Source organism: Dama dama, chromosome 23, assembly GCF_033118175.1.
Source record: "Dama dama isolate Ldn47 chromosome 23, ASM3311817v1, whole genome shotgun sequence".
NCBI lineage: Eukaryota > Metazoa > Chordata > Mammalia > Artiodactyla > Cervidae > Dama > Dama dama.
Window position 1 is genome coordinate 17,280,800 of NC_083703.1, and position 21,660 is coordinate 17,302,459.

At 45.0% G+C, this 21,660-nt stretch overlaps 1 protein-coding gene across 11 annotated transcripts in view; it reads left to right on the forward strand.

Annotated features, from left to right (window-relative positions):
- The window catches only part of CELF2 (CUGBP Elav-like family member 2), a 550,854-nt gene that overhangs the window by 423,614 nt on the left and 105,580 nt on the right, over positions 1-21,660 (forward strand). The gene's annotated exons all lie outside the window — the stretch shown is intronic.

The following is a 21,660-nucleotide window of genomic DNA, read 5'->3' on the forward strand; positions in this document are numbered from 1 at the left end:
CCATAGACATTTTATTGATGTTTCAAGGAAGACCCAAGACTGAGAAAAAAAATCTTTTATATAAAGGTCTGCTGATGAAATTACACAACCTGTCTGGAACCGAAAGTAGAATTTACGTTTTTCAGTTTGTGGGGAGAAAAGGATACAGTGAATTAATTGTATTTGAGGGCACTTCTCATCTTGTGGCCCAAGAAAGTTTTCTGTTGGCTGAGGAGGAATGCCTCGTAGAGAGGGATTCGTTGTGGTGGGTGTAGTGTGATGTACGGTCACGGGGTTGTTTTTCATAGGTGAAAGATGATCAAGGAAGAAATTTTAGTTGTCTTAGAACCCCAGAATATTCTCTCTGGCACCAGCCTCTTCAACTGGGGACAGTGAGAAGCTGTTTGGCTAAGATAGCAGTACGAGATGCTTCCTGTTTGTTTCTATGATGATTTACACTTCCTGATACAGTTGCTCATCACCTGCTTGCCTCTCCTCTCCCTCTTTAATATACAATAAGTCACTCCCAAGCAGACTCCAGTCCCTCCAGCCAAACACTACTTCCGTCATTGTTTCAACTCAGTCCCGCAGTTCATTGCTCCCCGTTTAAACACATCAGAAGCACGTGTCAAGGAAAACTCCCCGCTTCCAGTGCAGGGGGGCACAGGTTCAATCCCCGGTCAGGGAACTAACAGTCCACATGCCACATAATGCAGCCAGAAATTTTTTTTAAAAAAAGTACATGACAGACTTGTGAACAGAACCAGCCTATATACTACTGCACCGTCTAGAGTCTGCATTGGACAGATCGGACCTGGAAAGAAGGTTGATGATCCCTGCTCCCCTCCTCTCCTGAGTACGTCTTCTCTTGAAACATATATCTAATTACACTGAGTCCACTTCTAATCACAGTTAAGAGCAGGCCCTCTAGACTCCACTCAGCTTGCCTGTTGTTATGCAGCCATCAAGTTGTATTCAACTCTTTGCAACCCCATGAACTGTAGAACACCAGGCCCCCTTGTTCTCCACTGTCTCCTGGCGTTTGCTCAGATTCATGTCCATTGATTTGGTGATGATATGTAACCATTTCTTCCTCTATTGCCCCCTTCTCATTTTGCCTTCATTCTTTCCCAGCATCAGGGTCTTTTCCAGTGAGTCAGCCCTTCACATCAGGTGGCCAAAGTATTGGAGCTTCAGCATCAGTCCTTCCAATGAATATTCAGGGTTGATTTCCTTCAGGATTGACTGATTTGACCTCCTTGCTGTCCATGGGACTCTCAAGAGTCTTCTCCAGCTCCACAATTTAAAAGCATCAATTCTTCAGCGCTCAGCCTTCTTTATGGTCCAACTCTCACAACTGTACATGACTACTGGAAAAACCATAGCTTGTCTGGTAGGGGAAGAAGCCATCAATAATTGAAAAGCTGATGACAGGCAAGAAGTTAGCCTTGATGGCTGGGGATTCAGAATTTTTTTAACTCTCTCTACAATCTATGCATGGCTTCCCGAAGCAGTTCTGAGGAAGGCATAGAATAAGGGATATGATGAACTCTGGTGAGATAAAGCCAGAGTCCTCAGGCTCCAGGTAACCCAGACGCATGCTGATTGGATGGCCTGCATTTCCCACCTGGGAGCGTTCCAGCACAGTCTCACCCAGAGGTACCCTGGCGTAAATGTCTGGAAACTGGGTCATGAGAAGTACGTTCTAGAGAATGTAGTTTAGGGCAGGTCTTCCAGGGACAGGTTTTGAGGGACCCTCCAGGTTTCTCGCTATGGTGGGAGACAATGAATGATGTTCAAATAACATCAGTACTTTCCAGCTCTCACCTTGGCAGTCATATGAGAGTTTTAAGGGAGCACATGAACTCTTTAGGGCCACTCTAGAAGTTTTGCAAATAGTTTGCAAGAACCAGTTAGCCTGTATGATTGTCATGCTGCCCACAAACTGTTTAGTAGTCATATTCATATGTAGGTGTACCTCTCACAGTCAGCATCACCCTCACCTCCATTCCAAGTGTTAATTTTTCTTTGTTCCTGTATCACAATGTTAAGACTTAGGCATCAAAGCATCTTCTTAGACAAAGACACTTAGTATTCTATATCCTGATTTAGATTTATATGAACTCTCAACCAACGGGGATAAAAAGGTGATTTTATTAAATTTTTGAAATACCCCTAGATTTTCATAACCTACACCTTGATATTGTATGTTCAGTTTTACTTGGGCATGTGCTTATTTTCATGGGTTTTTTGGAGGCATGTAAAGTAATTGCAGATCTGCCTAGGCGCTGAAAGGACGTGGAGACACTTCTTGCTCTCCTGTAACTAATACAGGAAAATGGTTACAGGAGATTGTCTTTTTCTTCTGCCAACTTGGTCCAGACTCCTCGAGACCTTTCCAGGTCAGATTTCTGTACCCATCTGCACAGTGGGCCCTTCCTGGGCCCCAGACCCACTTGAGATGCTAATAGGTTCGAGAAGCAGTTGAGGAAGGCTGCATGCCAAGTCGCTTTAGTAGTTTCTGACTCTTTGTGACCCCATGGACTGTAGCCCTCCAGGCTCCTCTGTCCGTGGAATTCTCCAGGCCAGAATACTGGAGTGGGTTGCCACGCCCTCCTCCAGGGGACTGTCCCAACCCAGGGATTGAACCCATGTCTCTTATGTCTCCTGCATTGGCAGGTGGGTTCTTTACCACTAGCATCTAAAGGAGGGAGAAGGGCACAAACCTGCATTGTTGGATCAGTGCTTTGAAAAGCAGTAACAAAAAGGAAAAAGAGCAAAGATGGAAAGAGAAGACCAAAAGAAAAAAAAAAAACCAAAAAACTTGTATTTATGAACTAAATCTCACCATAGAAGCAGATGAACTTAGAAATTGTTTACTGATGTGGGTTGAAATGCAGATAGACTTGCTTATCAAGAGTTGCATTCTCCATTCAGTCTAGTCAATTTTAGTAAGTGATTTGATTTAAATTAAAAAAAAAAAAAAAAGGGTAGTCTCACCACAGAACTATTAGATATGAGTTTAAATGCATCATTCACTGTGTCTATCTGATTTTTCTGTAGCCATCCACCATCTTCTCATTTTCTGGAACCAAATTCTAACCTATATTCATTTCAGTCCTTCTGGTGTGTTTTTAACACGGCCACGTTGGTCAGGACCTCGAGAATGTGTGAAAGATGCAGGACAAAGAGCAGTAACCTGATTGTCCACGTGTCAGTTATCTTTCCACACATGTCTTTTTCTACCATTAGAAGAGGCTGAACTGCTATCACAGGCCTGAAACGGTATGGGGACTTCAGACTCTATAGGCAGTGTTCTTTCTTGCCCGTGTCAGGAACCCTTTCTGGGGGTTCTGGGTTGGTGGTGACACAGGGAACCAGCGCCTTCACCTCGTGCGCTGGCCTTTCCCGTGGTTTGCTGTTGCTGCCGCTGTTACTGAAAAAGCAGGTAAATAAGGTGACGGTGCCTCTCAACCTGTAACTAATGGTTTTGTGGTGAGAATACCCTCTTTATTTTTATTTTTTTTGGCCGTGTGCCTCCATCCAGAGGTAAAGGGAGAAAATGCAGAAGACCTTCATCTGCTCTGTTAAAAGCCCTGGAGCAGCAAGTAACACTCCACTCACATCCCTTTAGACTCTGTGCTTCGTCACGTGGCAAGAAGCCAGCCCACCTGGGCTCACCGTGCCCTCCACTGCAGTCCTGTCCCCACGGGAGGAGAGGATGGATTTGGGTGGCAGCTGGTGATCTCTGTCCCAGGCTTCCTAGAGGATAAGAATCACTGGGGACACTTTACAGCTGACCAGGCCTTGGCCCTGAAAAAACTGATCCCAGGACCTGGGTTAGTTCCAAGGAGTTTATAAGCAAGTGATTATTATCTTCAGGAAGGCTTGAGAAACACTGTCTTAAGATGTAATTGGATAGTGGGAAAGGTACTTTGAATATTTGTTGCAGTCTTTTTCTTTTTAAGATTATTTTGAAGTGGACTATTTTTAAGGTCTTTAATTGAATTTGTTACAACATGTTTTCTGTTTTTTATGTTCTGGTTTTTTGGCCTTGAGGCACTTGGGATCTTAGCTGCCCAACCAGGAATCAAACCCACACCCCCTGCGTTGGAAGTCAGAGCCTTAACCCTGGACCACCGGGGAAGTCCCTGTTGCGGTCTTAGGCTTGAGAATGCTATGTTATGTGAAAGTGAAAGTGTCAGTCGCTCAGTCGTGTCCCACTCTTTGAGACCCCATGGACTGTAGCCCGCCAGGCTCCTCTGTCCACCGAATCCTGCAGGCAGGAATACTGGAGGTAGGTAGCCATGCCCTTTTCCAGGGGATCCTCCCAACCCAGGGATCGAACCCAGGGCTCCCTCACTGCAGCAGATTCTTTACCGTTTGAGCTACCCAGGAGTGGTGCTAAACCCAGTCCCTGGTACCCTGGTTTAAATGTCTTTAGTCTTCAGGTTTAGCCACAGGCCTTGCTGTGTAGACTAGATTATTCAGTGACTCTTCTGTGTACTACTTACACACCTGTCCAAACCTGAATTTTTCTTTGAATTAGCTGACTGCTTCCCGTAGTTGCAAGAAGGAAATGGCAACCCACTCCAGTATTCTGGCCTGGAGAATTCCATGGGCAGAGGAGCCTGACGGGCTACAGTCCATGGGGTCGCAAGGAGTGAGACACGACTGAGTGACTAACACTCCCTTAGTTGATCAAGTTTACCAGTCGTTTGGACACACTTATTCTATGGTTTATATAGATACTTGGAATATATCTGTTTATGACAGGTCTTTAACACATAATTCAGTGTATAAGATTGACAAGGAAAGAACTCCTAGGATTTTGCCCCTCTTGTGATAATGTTGAATCCTTTATAGAAACCTGCCATCATGGAAATTAAAAGTATAAATATATTTGACAGGTAGTGGTTGAATTATTTATCAGTGACCTCAGTCCAGAAATGAAGGCTGGAAAGCTGCTCCACTCAGCCTTCTGAATGTTCCAGGAGAATGCCACAGGTGTGGGGAGTTCCACTGAGTACTTTCCATGGTGCATTTGAACCCTAGACTGCCTTCTTCACGCTCCGCAGCACTGATGTGGATCATGTCCCTTTTGGCAAGTTGAAACCAACTGTAAGATTAGCCTAAGACAGTTATATCCAGGAAGGTAGCTTGTCCTTTCAAATTGTGGTGCTGGAGAAGACTCTTGAGAGTCCCTTAGACTGCAGGGAGATCAAACCAGTCCATCCTAAAGGAGATCAGCCCTGAATATTCATTGGAAGTACTGATGCTGAAGCTCCAATACTTTGGCCACCAACACGAAGAGCCAGCCCACTGGAAAAGACCCTGATGCTGGGAAGGATAGGGGGCAAGAGGAGAAGGGAGCGACAGAGGATGAGGTGTTAGATAGCATCACCGATTCAATGGACATGAATCTGAGCAAACTCCTGGAGATAGTGAAGGACAGAGGAGCCTGGCATGCTGCAGTCCATGGAGTCGCAGAGAGTCAGACAAACTTAGCAACTGAAAGACAACAACTTTTCCTCTCACTAACATAAAAAGTATTCCAGGACAATAATGAAAAGATATTTGTGACAGCCACTGTTTTAGATCGCTTGAGTTATTGATCTGGTCATGATACAATAAAATTGAGAGCTGATTATGAGACCCTTAGTGGTGGAAGAACATCTCTCTTGTAACTACAAAGCAGTGTTATTATCATTTGTTATCTGCACGATTAGGGAGGAGAGGCTTCTCTGTACAGTGATCTTTGTTGCCTAGAGCCTTTTAGCTCCTTGCAGAGTGTTTCACAACCTGCCTTTCTTCCCACCCCCATCTTAAATATCATTTGTGTTTGTCTGAAATCCAGATGAGCAGAAGCCCTTCTGTTCAAAAGGGACTAAAGACTTGGAAATCCATCTTCATCCAGTCATCAGAGACTGGAATGGGAGCCTGCGGGGTATTATTTCCTTTCTCCTTTTTCTAAAGGTTTAACAGAAGAATAAGTATCATTGGGCAGTGATTGAGAAAAATGAAAGTTCTTAGATCAAATATTGCTTCAGCATCCATGCAGCATGGGGAAGGCAAGTAGCTGGTGTGTTGTTCTTGAGTGAAGCCCAGTGGCTGCTGATCAGTGTGCAGTATGTAGAGTTTTCCATCATCTTGAAATCAAGGCAATATTTCACTTTTCCCTCTGAGGTTTTCTAGGGAGAGATTCTCTGGCAAAGAAGATGAATCTTCTCTCTACCTGCTCAGGAATGAGCAGTTAACTCTGTAGCTAAATATTAAACACATCAAGTCCAGGGACCGTGTATTATATTTTTCTTGTATCCATCATCAGTTATACTTATTTAATTTCCTGACAAATGGAAAGCCATGCTCAGTATTTATCTAGGTTGAGATTTAGAGCAATAAGGAAGCATGATGGTCTTTTTTTTCTTTTCATAACACTTTTATTGAAGTAGAGTTGACTTAGAGTGTTGCGTTGGTTTCAGGTGTATAGCAAAGTGATTCAGTTATACACACACACACACACACACACACACACACACACACTCACACACACTTTCAGATTCTTCTTCCATTATAGGTTACTACAAGATAGTGAGCATAGCTCCCTGTGCTATATAACAGGTCGTTGTTGCTCATCTATTTTGTATGTAATAGTATGTATCTGTTAATCCCAAACTCCTGATTTATCCCTCTTCCCCACCTTTCCCCTTTGGTAGTTAGTCCTTTGCTTTCTATGTCTGTGAATCTGTTTCTATTTTGTAAATAAGTTCATTTGTATCATATTTTAGAGTCCACATACAAGTAATATAATATATCCATTTGTTTTTGTGCATTTGTTTTTGTCTGACTTACTTCACTTGGTATGATCATCTCTAGGTCTTTGTCAAGAGTGAGATTGGGGTTCAGGCTTTGCCAATCCAAATACTTTCTCTGCCCCGGTTTCTTTTGCCAGACCCGGTGCTGGCAATAGGGACTTAGATGATTCCTAAGACCCCATTCTGCTCTCCAGTCCAGGACTTAAACTGGATCACAGTCAGATCTGGACCAACCCTTGTCAAAATTACAACATAAGTGAAGTTTCTTTCCCCTGGTCACCGTGTATTTTCCATGACACTTAATTCATGCCCCAATCACGACATTCTCACTGCATAAACTCTTATCAAAGCTTGTAGTCAGAGATTGGTTTAATAGATCGCAGTGTTGTTTCTTCTAAGGGAATTTTGTTTTAATACAGATCTGAGCTTCAGGTCATAAGGATGCAGCTTGAAGGAGAAGGGGCAGAGTTGGGAGACAGCCTGGTGGAGAGGGTGCTTAGGGTTTGTCTGCAGCATCCCGATTTTCATCTGTTGTCCCAGAATAATAACTGACAGCTCCCCTTCCACTTTCCAGAGTGTCCCCACTTGGATGATGAATTCTTGGTTACTCTAGGTGTGGAAGAAGCCCTCACGGTACCCCCAGAATGATATCAGGAAGCAGAAGGAAGAAAGCAAGCTGAGACTGTTCCTTCGTGTTTTCTGCGTGCCCAGTTTGGAGCTTAGTATTGTGTATACATGAACTTGCTAAACGAACCCAGTGAAATCTGTTTCACCTGACCATCAGACCCATCTTAGATCAGAAACTGGCCAGGTATACAGGGTCATTTGTCAGAAAATGGATTCAGGAGTACCGCATGGACCGTCTTTAATCACCAGTAGCCTGTATCAGAAAGACTCCTGGCAGATGACGTCTGAAAGTAACCGTATGGCTGTGGGGTGAGCAGACGGGGAAAGGCCCTGAGGACAGCCGATCCATCAGTATTTCAGAAGCACCTACAAGCCCAACTTCCTGTTGAGCCTTGTGAAGGGGACCAGGGAGCCTTCAGACGTGGCTCCTTGACCTTCAAGATGGTCCTTAGATGGCAGATATAAGTAATAGCTGAACCACTGTAGGAGACAGCGGTTCATCAAGCAGGCAGTGATTTTCTTTTTTCTTGTGTTTCACCATTGTGTGATGGTGACTCTCAAAATGAAATCCCGCCGCCGGGAACCCCTTTTCTCAGGGGGTACCTAATGTACCTGCAGTCTTCCTGACATGGTCCCCCTCTCTGCTCTCCTGACTGTGACGTTTAGAACCCCACTTCTTCCTGCAGAGCCCAGTGTCACTGCTTCTTTTTTTTTTTTCTTATTATTTTCCCTCCCTTGTTGTTGTAAAATACAGAGAAAGGGCAGGTCTGTGCTTTGGCTCCTTTTCCAGGAAGGAAACCCAGGCGTGCTCATTAGACAGCCACGGGGCTCGTTTCTAAAAGCTCACTGTCTTAGGGAATTTTTGCCTCTTGGGGGAGCACCGCCAACCACAGCGCTGGAGGAAATTCTGTGGTACCCTGTATAGGAAAAGTCCTCAAAATGATTCTATTAAAATGGATCGACTTGCTCAGAAGCCATGTAAATAGATGTCCAGGTTCCTCAAGGGCCATGCAAATGGGTGCTCTTGGCCAGTTCCAAGTAATTACTCCAGAAAGCAAGACAACAAAATCAATTCCAAGCCTTGTTACAGGGTGTGGGGTCATCACTTACCAAAGAGGCTGGCTTGCTCCCCTTCCATCCGGAGGCTGGTGGAGAGCCACGTGTTGGCATGGCGGGCGTGGGAATGCTGCTCTCCGTGCCTCAGGGTTGGGCTGCGTATTAAATCGTCAGGGCGATGCTGAGTGTCCCTCATCTGCCTCGTGGGAAACCTGCACAGGGTCCGTGTGGGCCAGGGGCTCTGTGGAGGAACATAACCAATTTACAGTGGGCAGTCATCTCTGACATTTATTTAACCACATCAGTTGTATATACCAGGATCTGTGTTATATATACATTTTCATAAATTACCTTTTTTAATATAATAACCCTGGGACAGAGCTGCTGTTACTCAGGCCATTTTATAAGTAAAGAAAAGAGACTTAGAGAAATGTGTTCAGCCCCCAGTCTGTCTGAAGCACTGGTAAAGGATGATTTTGTTACTCAGCGAAGCTCTATGAGCAGAGCGAAGGGGAGTAATCCAGAGCCACTTTTGGAATCTGTCGTAGTCTCTGCCCTGAGAACTCTGGGATCAGGGCTGCTTGCTTGTTATTGCTAGAACATCAATTTATACAATTGGCTACAAAAGTGCATTGCATATATGATTTCCACTGCCCCAGGCAATTCATAAAAATGTCTCCCTCCCTGATCTGCATGCACATGAAAGATGCCTTCGTTATTGTGGGAGTGGGCTAAGCGGCTACAGTGGCCATAAATATCAACTCTCCGGAGCCATCTGCCACAGGAAAAAAAATCTGAAATAAGGTCAGATCTTTCCTTAAGTCAACATGACCCCCAAAGACCAGAATGAGGAAGTCAATATGACTTCCCTCACCCCCTCCATAAGAGAAAAAGTACCTTGCTTCTCCTCTGGATTAAAAAGCTCTTCTAAGAGCCAGCCCCACCTAAAACAGGGCCATAAGTTTTCATCAGTGATGCTGCTAATAAGTGCCGAACTGTATTTTATTCCAGGTGACATAAGGGCTCAATATGTGTAGAGCCCTTGGCAGATACAGGTTGCCCCACCATCCAAGCAGGATCATGAAATTGAGACTTAAGACAGTGGTTGGGCCCGCATCGTATGGCCTAGTGTGCTTAACTGGGAATCACAGGAACACGGATGTGATTGTAACCTACTCTCATCACAACCAGACTAATTATAATGCCGTCCTGTCCCCAAGAGAATGTATGTACCCGATAACCTTATATTAAAAACTTTTTAATGAGGTCCCTCAGTACTTTTGAAACTAAAATCCTTTTTTAATTGGATTCAAGATGGAACTACCTCCTACCACACTTAACCCTGGAACACCTTCCAGATTAATCGATGCGAGGGTATCTTGGTTAACTGAGCCTGAGGCCTTGCTCCATCCTCTGGCCCCTTGGAGAAGAAGCATTTGTTGCCATGGCCCCCTGGGACCCTCTCAGCCACCCAGACTTGTAAGGGACTGACCAGCCCAGGGATTGGGGCTGGACCACTATATGGCCTTCTTGTTGTCTTGTCATGTTCATCCTAAAGTTATTTTTCTTACCTTGAGGGAAGAATATATAGGCCACTTCCACACTCTAGAATTAACATTTAAAAAACACAAATTAATCAAATTCACAGGTTGCTTATTCTCTTGTATTTCTTAACAAAGGAGACTGCTTGCTTTCTCCATTCTGTCCCCACGGCTCCTTGACAAACACATGTGTGTACACACTCAGTTGTGTCCGACTCTTTGCAACCCCATGGACTGTAGCCCTCCAGGTTCCTCTGTCCGTGGAATTCTCCAGGCAAGAATACTGGAGTGGGTTGTCGTTTCCTTCTCTAGGGGATCTTCCCGACTCGGGTTGAACCTGTGTCTCTTACATCTCCTGCATTGGCAGGTGGATTCTTTACCACTAGCACCACCTGGGAAGCCTGACAAAGACGCAGGTCACCATAAACTCACCCTCCGATGCTTAGAGCAGAATGCAAGCCTTTAAGGAACACGATTTGCAGTGATTGTCCCATCCAGGAAAAGGGGTGACATTAAAGTTCTCCAGATACGTTTACAGCTATGACACTGAAATGCTTTAACCTCAGCGGTTTATTTCAGAGGCCTGGGGAAGGTGGAAACAGCAGATCCCAGTTTTGCCCTTGGTATCTTTTCCATGTGTCCCGCAGTTGTTGGGATTTACAACATAATGGGTGAGGAATGGTTGCAGTATGTGCAGAGCCAGCCACATCCCTCCTTGCTTTCCCAAGAGGCTTTAAAATGTGCTAGATTTAACCTAGATTAAAAAAACAAACAAACAAAAAACCTCCATTTTCCTGGCAGAAGATTTAGAAAGGCTGCCTGACTTAACAGAGCCATGGGGGACTCAGCAGATGGTTCCTCCAAGAAAAGTCCCCCAGCTGAGGGAGGCTGGTCGTAGCCTTGATCTTGTGGCCAGTTAAGTGAGTGTGGGCCCAGGCGTCAGGTGCAGACTCTCAGCGTGGGGGTTGCACAGAGCCTGGTGAGATCATCAGTGTCTCCTTGGTTTAAAAGTTGGCTCTGTTGTACTGTCTCGGAGTCCTCCTGCTGGGTACAGGAGCCAGGGTTCTTGGAGGGAACGTCAGATCCCTGCCCCAGGCAGCCACAAGTCACAGGCACAGCTCTTGCTGTGTCAGAGAAATTCCCAGGGGATCCCCTGGGATTGCAGTTGGTGAGCCAGACAGTGGTGTCCACGTAATTCAAGTCCTGAAAGCAGAATGATGGCTCCGTCTCTGCTCCCTAGGTGGTGGCCAGATGGCATCACTTTTTACATCAGGGTGCCTGTTACGTCAAATTCTATAAAACTGAGCTAATTGGACACAGTTTCACTAAAAGTTCACTTCTGCAGAATGTGGCATTTGTGTTGCGGGGAGCCGTTATTCTTGCTCTGGAGTCTCACTTTTAGATAGAGAGGGGAGACAGTGGCTTGGCCTAGGAGACCACTAGTTTAAAACAAGAGAGATTTCAGGTATCGAAAGACATTTTCGGTGACATGGGAGGAGGTTGAAGCAGTTCTGGGATCTTTCAGAGGAAAGCGGAACCTACCAGGACTGCTTCGTGGAGGGTGCCCCTGTGACGGCGTTGGCTTTGAAGGCTGTTGTCTACCACTAATGATGTGGGTGACTTGGGCTTTGTTCTGAGCCTCTTGCGTGATTGTGGGCAGTTGGCTCACCTGAGATGGAAGGGAGCTAGAGAGTTGGGTGACTCGAGTTAACTATTAATGGTTGTAAAATTCTGTGATTCCTTGGAATCAGAAAGATGATGCACTGACTTCCTCTAGTTTTATTTTTCTTACTTTTGCGTTTAAAGCAAAAAAAAAAAGAAAATAGGATACAAAACTCTTTCATCTTCTTGCAGGTGCTTCCCATAAGGAATTTCTGCTTTGCTCTCTTTAAAATTCTTTTCCTTTGTATCTTAGTTGATGTTATTACAGCCACCTTGGTGCAGCAGTTCAGATGAGCCACCTTGAGGAAATCATACTCTGAAATACATAAATGTGTATACCAGCCAGAGGACTGAGTTTTGTAATTCTTTTATTGAGCTATACAGTACTTTGTTAGTTTCGGGTATATAGCAAAGTGATCCGGATAGATAGATACACATATAGATGCATAGATCATGTGGTGGATGACGGATGGATGGATGGGATGGACAGACAGGTAGATAGACTGACAGAGTTCATAGATTCTTTTTCAGATTCTTTTCCGTTATAGGTTATTAATGCAAGATGTTGGATATAGTTCCCTGTACTATACAGTAGATCCTCTTTGTCTATTATGTGTGTGTGTGTGTTTAAGTCTGTATTGGTGTGTATCTGTTAGTCCTATACTCCTAATTTATATCTCCCTACACCTTTCCCCTTTGGTAACCATCAATTTGTTTTCTATATCTGTGAGTCTGTTTCTGTTTTTGTAAATAAATTCATTTCCATTATTTTGTAGAGTTCACACATAAATGGTATCATGTAATATTTGCCTTTGTCTGACTTAACTTCACTCAGTATGATAATCTTTAGGTCCACGCATGTTGCTGCACATGGCTACATTTCATTCTTTCTTACGGCTGAGTAGTATTCCACTGTGTGTATGTACCGCGTCTTCTTCATTCATTCATCTGTGATGGACACAGGTTACGTCCGTGGCTTGGCTACTGTAACCAGTGCTGCTGTGCACATTGGAGTGCATGTATCGTTTTGAATTAGAGTTTCCAGTGTTTTCCAGATACATGCCCAGGGGTGAGATAGATGGACCATATGATAACTTTAGTCTTAGTTTTTTAAGGAACCTCCATACTGTTTTCCATGCTGGCTACACCAGCTTACATTTCCACCAACAGTGGAGGAGGGTTCCAGGGGACTGAATTTTAAATACTGCTGTGACCTCAATAGCATTACGTGCCCCATCTTGCACGTAAATCAAGTAGAAAGAATAAAGACCAAGGGCCGTGGGGGCCCTAAGTTAATAACAGTGCATTGGGTGTGGTTTTTACCCTGCAGTGCCAGTTCTTCCTGGTGGGTGGATTTGGGCTGAGGAAGGCACGCCCTCTGCACTTCCCAGGGACCAGTTGGCCTCCTGAAGTGCCAGTGTCTTCTGGAGGAATGGGGTTTTGTCATTGTCCTTTTCCTCATGATGCTGAGGGCTACGTGCCAGACCACTGGAAAACTACTTTCTTTAAGGTCAAAGCTATGTTGACTTTAAAATTTTAATTCAGGGGATTTTTGATGGGGTTTTTGAGCCTTTAACTGCTTTGTATAAACTGAAAGTCAAGCGTCTTGGGAGGGTTAAGGCCCATGGTTGAGAGAGCTTCATTAGATCACAGGATGCCCCCACAAAGTCTGAAAACCTTTGGACTTTGAAAGAAGCATGAAATTCTCTACATAAGTCGCTGAGATGGAGGGAGAAAACCAATGACAGGAGGAGGAGCCTGTCCTCTTCTGACTTAACCTGGCAACTGACTCGCCAAGAAGCTAAGATCCCAGTAAGCAATTCAGTTGTGTAAAGGAGGCGCCTGCTTGGCTTGCAAATGTGTAGACAAAAGAGAGCTTCATTCACAGAAAGGAAAAAAAAAAAACACCATAGAGGTTTCTCGCTAATTTAGCCTTGCAGGGCCTCGGTCTCTTGATCTGTCGGCCTGTTAGAATTCAAAGGCAGACTTGAAGGGAATTTTCAATTCACTACATGATGACTCTGTTGCCGTCTTGAATTCAAATATAGCTTGAGTTGAATCTGTCTGCCAGGACTAGTTCCCCCCCCTTTTTTTTTTTAAAGAAATAAGTATAAGGTTCAGTCTGCACGTGATCTTTCTGTGGTCGTTTTCAGGTGTTTATTTGCATGAGTTTGGACCGTGATGGAGGTTTCTGGACTGAGATGCAGAATGACCTTAAGGATGTGGGTGACCCCCTCTTTTACGCTGGGGATGGAGCTGACTTGGAGGGTCAGATGTCCACTTGCACAGAACCGGAAGCTCCGCACTGTTTATTTATTTACCAGCGTGGCCACACCTTCTCACCTCCATCCTCAAGTTACTGTTTGTATTTCAGAAAACATCCCAGGATTTCCCATATTAAGATATTAGTGAAGAATTATCAATCAGGCCTGGGATGTTCCTAAAAGGCCCTTCCTCGTGTTTATGGGGACAGCCCCTAAAGGAGAATTTATCGTCTGTCCAGGCTGGTGGCTCGAGGAGAATCGTGGGGAGTGACCAGCTTCCTGGGTCGCTGAGAGTCTTGAGCTGTTGGTGTGTGATCTGAAATTTCTACCCTACAGCTGACAAGTGGCTCTTTGAATAATTGCAAACCATCCAACTCACTGACTTCCCATCTCTATACCTGGACACTTTAAAACAAACACACAGAGTAAAAGACTACCTTGTCCATGTTTTAGAGCTAATCTGCTTGAAGGAAACTGCCTTTTAGTAAAATGGTGTCTTCAGAGCATCAGATCTCAGTTTCCTTCCTCCCCAGTTTGGTAGCCTCAGAGAAAGTTTCCTTAACAAGCATGGGGTCACTTTTCTTCAGGGCAGAACTAATTTAAAAATCCAATCTCAGGATCATTATCTCGGGCAGTGTCTACATAGCCCTCCACACAGAAGAATGTGAATTCAGTGCTGTTTGACTCTGGACAGGCCGTGATATAGACTGATTATCTCTACATAAGCAGTGCATTTTTTTTCCCCTGAGCATATTTTTACCAAGTCTCCAAGTCAAGCTTCCCAAGATAAACAGCTGTGATTTTGAAAAGATTGGTGATAATCCAGATGGTTTCTTTGAGGATAAATCTACTTGATCATTTAAAATTAAAGTCTTTCAGTAAAGTTGAGTGTCTTCTTGATGGCTTTAAATACACTACTGCTGTGTGTGTATGTGTATGTATGTGTCTGTGTGCGTATGCGTGTGTGTGTGTATAGATACCATTGGCCCATCTCATCTGAGGCTTTATCTTTGGAAACAGCAAAAACCTCATCACCGTGTCTCGGGTTATTCAGCAGTGAAGCTGGCAGAATACCTGAGGGAACCTTTAATGGCAGCAGAAATTGTTTGTGAGGAGAGGCAGTCAGTCAGACACCAACATCCCTATCTGGAGTACGTGGCTCATGGTGTCTCTGGGAATTACCATTCCCAACTTGTGGTGCGAGATGGTCTAATCATACCTCACCGTTATGATACGATGACACACGGCTTTAACAAGCTGAGCATATATAGCCACATTGCTGAACCTGCCGACCGCTGGGAGTTGGGGCCCTCTAAAGCTCCCAGCCCCACCCCGACTCATTCCCGCGGGGCCCAGCACCCCCTGGCCGCCTCCTGATCATCCAGAGATGCCTGCAGCGAGGCCTCACACTGGTCGCCTTCACCCCAGGACCTTTCTGTCTGGACCTTCTTTCCCATCCAAATGGATCTGGCTTAAGTGGCCATCTAAGGGGTTAGCCAGGTAGGTACTCACAGTTGAGCCGCAAAATGAATTCACGGGAGACAGGAATGGCCAGTGAGCTCTCATGTGACCCCACAGCGGTATGTAGAGACCCAGCAGCACGTGGGGGTCGGTGAGGAGTCGTCACTGGTGGACTCTCTACAAACTGGAAACACCAGTACTTGGTTCTGGGGTCACCTCTCAGGTTTTACCCCCAAACCCATTTCACCTGTGAATTTAAAGTGTCCTGGTGAGGAGTACAGAGAAGGCAATGGCAACCCACTCCAGTACTCTTGCCTGGAAAATCCCATGGGCAGAGGAGCCTGGTGGGCTACAGTCCATGGGGTCTCGAAGAGTTGGACACGACTGAAGCGACTTCGCAGCAGCAGCAGTGAGGAGTAAGGGCTTCCCTTGTAGCTCAGCTGGTAAAGAATTCGCCTGCCATGTGGGAGACCTGGGTTCAATCCCTGAGCTGGGTTCAATCCCTGGGTTGGGAAGATCCGCTAGAGAAGGGAAAGGCTACCCACTCTAGTATTCTGGCCTGGAGAATTCCATGGACTGTATAGTCTATGCGGTCACAAAGAGTTGGACAAGACTGAGTAACTTTCACTTTCCACTTTCAGTGCAGAGTTAGGGGGTAGGGCCAATAAATAGACCTGTAAAAGATGGAATTTTTTAATTTTTTACTCCAGAATCCAGAGCTCTTATTAACACAATGAATTGTTGAAATTCTTGGAAAGTGGGATGCCTTGAAATCACCTGGGCGTGGGACAACAGGTTTATCTTTTCTAAGCCGGCTGCTGCCACTGGCAGAAACTCTGGAGCCAGAGGATAAAGGTGGCAAGAATCATAAAGTGTGAGTGCTTACGAGACTGGGTCAGACAGGCAGAGCAGAGAAATGCGAAGCTGCCCAGAGCAGAGACAGGAGGGCTGAGCCTGGCTGAAGCCTCCACCCCTGCCCATCCCCGAGTTCCCTGGCAGGTCACCTCCCCTCTGTGATGCAGAGCAAGCCTTGCTCTGCACTTGTGGGCAGGTGCCAGGAGAGATGCTGACGCGGGAAGGGTGGTCCCCTCGGGCGCACAGCGCAGCTGCTGACTGCTGAAGGGCGCCCAGGGCTGTGGTCGGTGTTTCACCACCCGCCTTCAAGGATGTTGGAAGCAGAACCTGGTAGAGGAAAAAGGTCTGTCCCGGAATCAGACTGCAGGGCCATCTGGTGTTACAGCTGACCTGCAGACAAATCCAGTGAACTTCACACCTGAGTTACAGCTGGCACGGGCAAGTCCACACGCCACGTGGCTCCCTTAGCAGCTGTCCATCCAGTTGGGGTGGGCAGGAAAGAAAATTCCCACCCTGTTACACCGCCATGAGTTTTCTAGGACCTGGAGTCTTCCCCCCGACCTTTTGCCATGGTGATCACCACCACCTCAGGGCAGATACTAACGATACTTCTCCCTTCCTGTGTTGAAATGATTTCCCCAGGTCAGTGAATCTTAAGATTTTAATGAGCATATCAAGTGACTGGTTGCTTAAAAAAAAGTCTGGTTGTTTAGCTAGGAGAGCACTCAGAGAAGCAAGAGTCTCTGAAACACATTCTTATTCTGGAAGCATCCAGACTCAAGTCCCATCGGGGGAAAACCACAAATGGCTGCCTCAAAGATGAATGTTGAAATTGGGAGTTCTCTATTTCTCCCGCAGATTTTCTGATAACTTAATCAAATGCTATTTTTATTAAATCAATTAGTATGCATGTGGAGTGAAGTGCAAGACATTTTTTAGCCCAAGAAAGGGAAGGAATAGTTTTGACTGTTAAATTTATTCTGAATGAAACCTTTTGGCTATGTGTCCAGGTAGGGTTTTTTTTTTTCAGGGAGGAAGTAGTGGTAGGCAGTCCTGGTTTTTGTGCGTTGATTTCAAGGTGATGCAGCATAAGTAACTGAGGTATAGAGGAAGGTGTTTTCCACCAAGGCACTCAGGAACTGAAAGTACAAAACCAAAGGAAGAGTCTTGGGGTGAGATTTCCCCCAGAGCCCCCACATTGGTGCAAGTTGTTCATTGCGTGAAGGCATCCAGCTGAGGCTACACACTGGGGCAGAAATTCAGCCCGAGCTCTAAGTCACCAAGCCACGGGGGCCATGCCCACATGGGGACAGGCTGCCTCTTTCAAAGGTCTTAAGTGCGTGGGGCCCAGGGATGAGCTGTCGGGTTGGGAGTCAGCGAGCAGTGAAGGGGAGACGTATCACCAGTGGTGTCCAGGGTACTCTTCTTTGTATTACAGCTAGAACTAGAGCTTTGGGGGGCATGTTCTGCCAGAGTCTTTGTTTCAGTGGGACTAAAGTATTGGATTGACCAAAAAGTTCATTTGGGTTTTTCCCTGAGATGTTACGGAAAAACCCAAACCGACTTGTCGGCTAACCCAGTAGAAGAGTTAAGCGGCTTGCACCGTTCACAGAGAGGTCTGTCATGGCAGATCCCTGAGGTCATCCTCTCAGATGCACAGGCAGTGTGGAGCCTGCATGAAATTGGAGAGAGTTCGAGATTTGAACTCTAAGGATTCGCTCCTTAGACTCCTCTCTGCTTTCTTGCCCCTCCTCACCCCCATCCCATGCTGCTCAGACATCAGCTTCAAACTTTGTCAAAGCAAAACAAACACAGAAACCACTGTCTGTTCACCAGTAACCTTGTTCAAGACAGAAGCACTTGGAGTTGCCAAATTCATACTAAGGTGTAAATAGCTAGGAACAATTAAATATCACCTTCCTCAAGGGTAGTGTTTTAATGCTTCAGTAGCAGGTGAACTACACCTTCCTAGTGGACTTCCAGGCCGTGGAAAGTGGTTGGAATTTTGTTTGGGTGTTTAAGGCAAGAGTGGAGACCACTCTATTCCTGAGACCCCTGCGTCGGGCCCGGGGTGGCCCCATAACAAGTCTTCCTCAGTTTACGTCTTTGTTCCTCGTTGCTTTTGTCTTACTGTGTATGTCGGTCACCGTTTTCAGCTCCCTTGTCATTCCACTGTTCTTTTAGGTTGACCTTGGCTTTTCGTCTTATCTCTGAACTTGGCTGGACTAGCATTTGTTTTCCTTCTGCTTAGGAAATTCTTCCTTAATTGCCTTCTTTCCAGGCAAGCAAACTGCTCTATGACTTCTACTGCATCTGAAAGCTTCTCTCTTTTAACTATCACACCCCTAAAATCTACCTGCTTAAAAGCATCAGATTCTGCCCCTTTCTGAGGCTTCAGTTTTGAAGTCAAAGTTCAGAGCATCCCCATTGCTTCCTTATCCAGAAGCCAAGCCCACAAGCCCAAAATAGAGAAAGGAGAACTTCCTGAGAGTCTGTTTGTTAGAAGCTTTTAGAAGACAGAGATGATGTCTTTTTCTGTTTTTCTTTTCAGTTTTATTGAAATACAGGTGATTTACAATGTTGTGTTAATTTTTACTGTCAGTTCAGTCACTCAGTCATGTCTGACTCTTTGCGACCCCATGAACCACAGCATGCCAGGTCTCCCTGTCCATCACCAACTCCCGGAGTCCACCCAAACCCATGTCCATTGAGTCGGTGATGCCATCCAAACATCTCATCCTGTGTTGTCCACTTCTCCTCCTGCCCTCAATCTTTCCCAGCATCAGGGTCTTTTCAAATTAGTCAGCTCTTTGCATCAGGTGGCCAAAATATTGGAGTTTCAGCTTCAACATCAGTCCTTCAAATGAACACCCAGAACTGATTTCCCTTAGGATGGACTGGTTGGATCTCCTTGCAGTCCAAGGGACTCTCAAGAGTCTTCTCCAACACCACAGTTCAAAAGCATCAGTTCTTCAGTGCTCAGCTTTCTTTATAGTCCAACTCTCACATCTATACATGACCACTGGAAAAATCATAGCCTTGACTAGACAGACCTTCTTTGTTGGCAAAGTAATGTCTCTGCTTTTTAATATGCTGTCTAGGTTGGTCATAACTTTCCCTCCAAGGAGTAAGCGTCTTTTAATTTCATGGCTGCAATCACCATCTGCAGTGATTTCAGAGCCCAGAAAAATAAAGCCAGCCACTGTTTCCACTGTTTCCCCCTCTATTTGCCGTGAAGTGATTGGACTGGATGCCATGATCTTAGTTTTCTGAATGCTGAGCTTTAAGCCAACTTTTTCACTCTCCTCCTTCACTTTCAACAAGAGGCTCTTTAGTTCTTCACTTTCTGCCATATGGGTGGTGTCATCTGCATATCTGAGGTTATTGATATTTCTCCCGGCAATCTTGATTCCAGCTTGTGCTTCCTCCAGCCCAGCATTTCTCATGATGTACTCCTCATATAAGTTAAATAAGCAGGGTGACAATATACAGCCTTGACGTACTCCTTTTCCTATTTGGAACCAGTCTGTTGTTCCATGTCCAGTTCTAACTGTTGCTTCCTGACCTGCATACAGGTTTCTCAAGAGGCAGGTCAGGTGGTCTGGTATTCCCATCTCTTTCAGAATTTTCAACAGTTTATTGTGATCCACACAGTCAAAGACTTTGGAATTTTTCCTGTACTACATAGCAATTCAGTTATACATTCTTTTTTTATGTGTTCTTTTCCTTTTTGATTTTTTTCTCCATGTTTTTCTTTCTGTATCAAGTCTAATAGGAGAAAATTGGTATTTTTCCTTCTCTTAAGTGATTACAATGGATACTAGAAGCTGGAACTGGACCTTGCTGTTTAAAATCATTCCTTGATTTAAAGCAATTGCTATAGCTTTTCTGGGCTTAGGTTATGCCAGTGGAGCTGAAAATCACACGTTAATTTGATCAGTTTAGGAAAAATAATCTACCACTAGGCAGCATGGCCAAATGCACTCTCGTGTAAGAAGTCAAATAGCTGAAGTGGAAAGCTCATATATAAAGGCCCACTCTGTCCATCTGTGATTTTTAAAGACCCTTCATAATTTTCATACTCCTCCCGTCATGCAAATTAAACACTTGAAGAGTCTCCCATCCTTGGAGACATGGAGGTTTTTAAATGCCAGAAAGCTAGGATCATACTCTCCTTTATCCAGAAGGTGAAGGATCTGCATATTTAATCTCAGTAGACCCCAGTGAAATAGTATATGACAACAAGGTTCCAAGTTTTGTTGTTTTTTCCAAATAAGGGGGAAGCATCTTATATGTATTTCAGAATGCGGGGTGGTATAGTACTTCATGTTCTCCTACTCCTTCAAATGAGTTTTTTGTTTTGAAAAGTAGTTGCTAATGTGTGATTCGGAACCTTTGATGGTTTGTGGTGCCAACTTCCTACTCTCCAAATGTGCCACTTTTTTCTGTCCATGGTCTTGCTTCGTTCCCCTAAATAGAGCCCAAGTCGATGCCTTAGTGCCGTGAATTTCTCTCCAGCCACTTGCTGTACTTGGCATTTGAGGACCTCTCAAGGCTGTCCCCATCTCTCTAAGCATGAGGATAAGAATCAGAGCTAATTGAGTGCGACTGCATCTCTCTGCTTCTTTTTCTCAACCCAGCTCATCCAAGACAGGCAGGTCAGAGGGAGCATCTTTTTCTTTTAGTTTCCTAAGTTTTTTATCCCTTTTATCGACACTTGGTTGTGCTAAGAAACGCTATGCTAATTAACAGATTATTAACCAATGTCTTCATCTGACTTAACCATGTTAACCAGCATCTTTGGGCACAGGTTGAAGAAGGGGTGAGCCTTGCTTTAGAATACAGAAGGAATGAGAGGTTTCAAGACTGTTTTCTTTGGCGGAGGGAGGTGGTTTGGAGAAGAGTATAGGCTGGTCTCCCTTGGAGGAGCCTTCAGCCTGGACTCCCATCACCTCTTAGAAATGAGGAATCAAGAGATTAGTGGTTGATGTTCCACGGCCATGTTTCATTCTCAGCACAGAGAGTGCAAACATCTGTTTCAGCATCTGCCCACCACATATAGCTCACTTTCTCAACTGGCTAAAATAGAGTCTTTCATTTCAGCAAACAAATATTGCATGTTTTGTGTGTGGAACTGTGCAGTATGTGCTGCAGTGGAAATTGGAAGGGAGGAAAGAAGAGGGCATGGTCTCAGCTCCTAGGCAGCTTATCACCCGGTTGTCTAAGCCTCGGAGTTGAGCAAGTGTTTTAAAAGGGTGATGTTCTAGAGATGTCCTTTAAGACAATTATAGTTAATATAAGTGTCTGCTCTTGTGGTTGTGATTAAACATTTCACTTGATGCTGGGACTGCACCACAAGTTCCATTAACAACTCACCCACGGCCTCCCACCCCCGTTCCT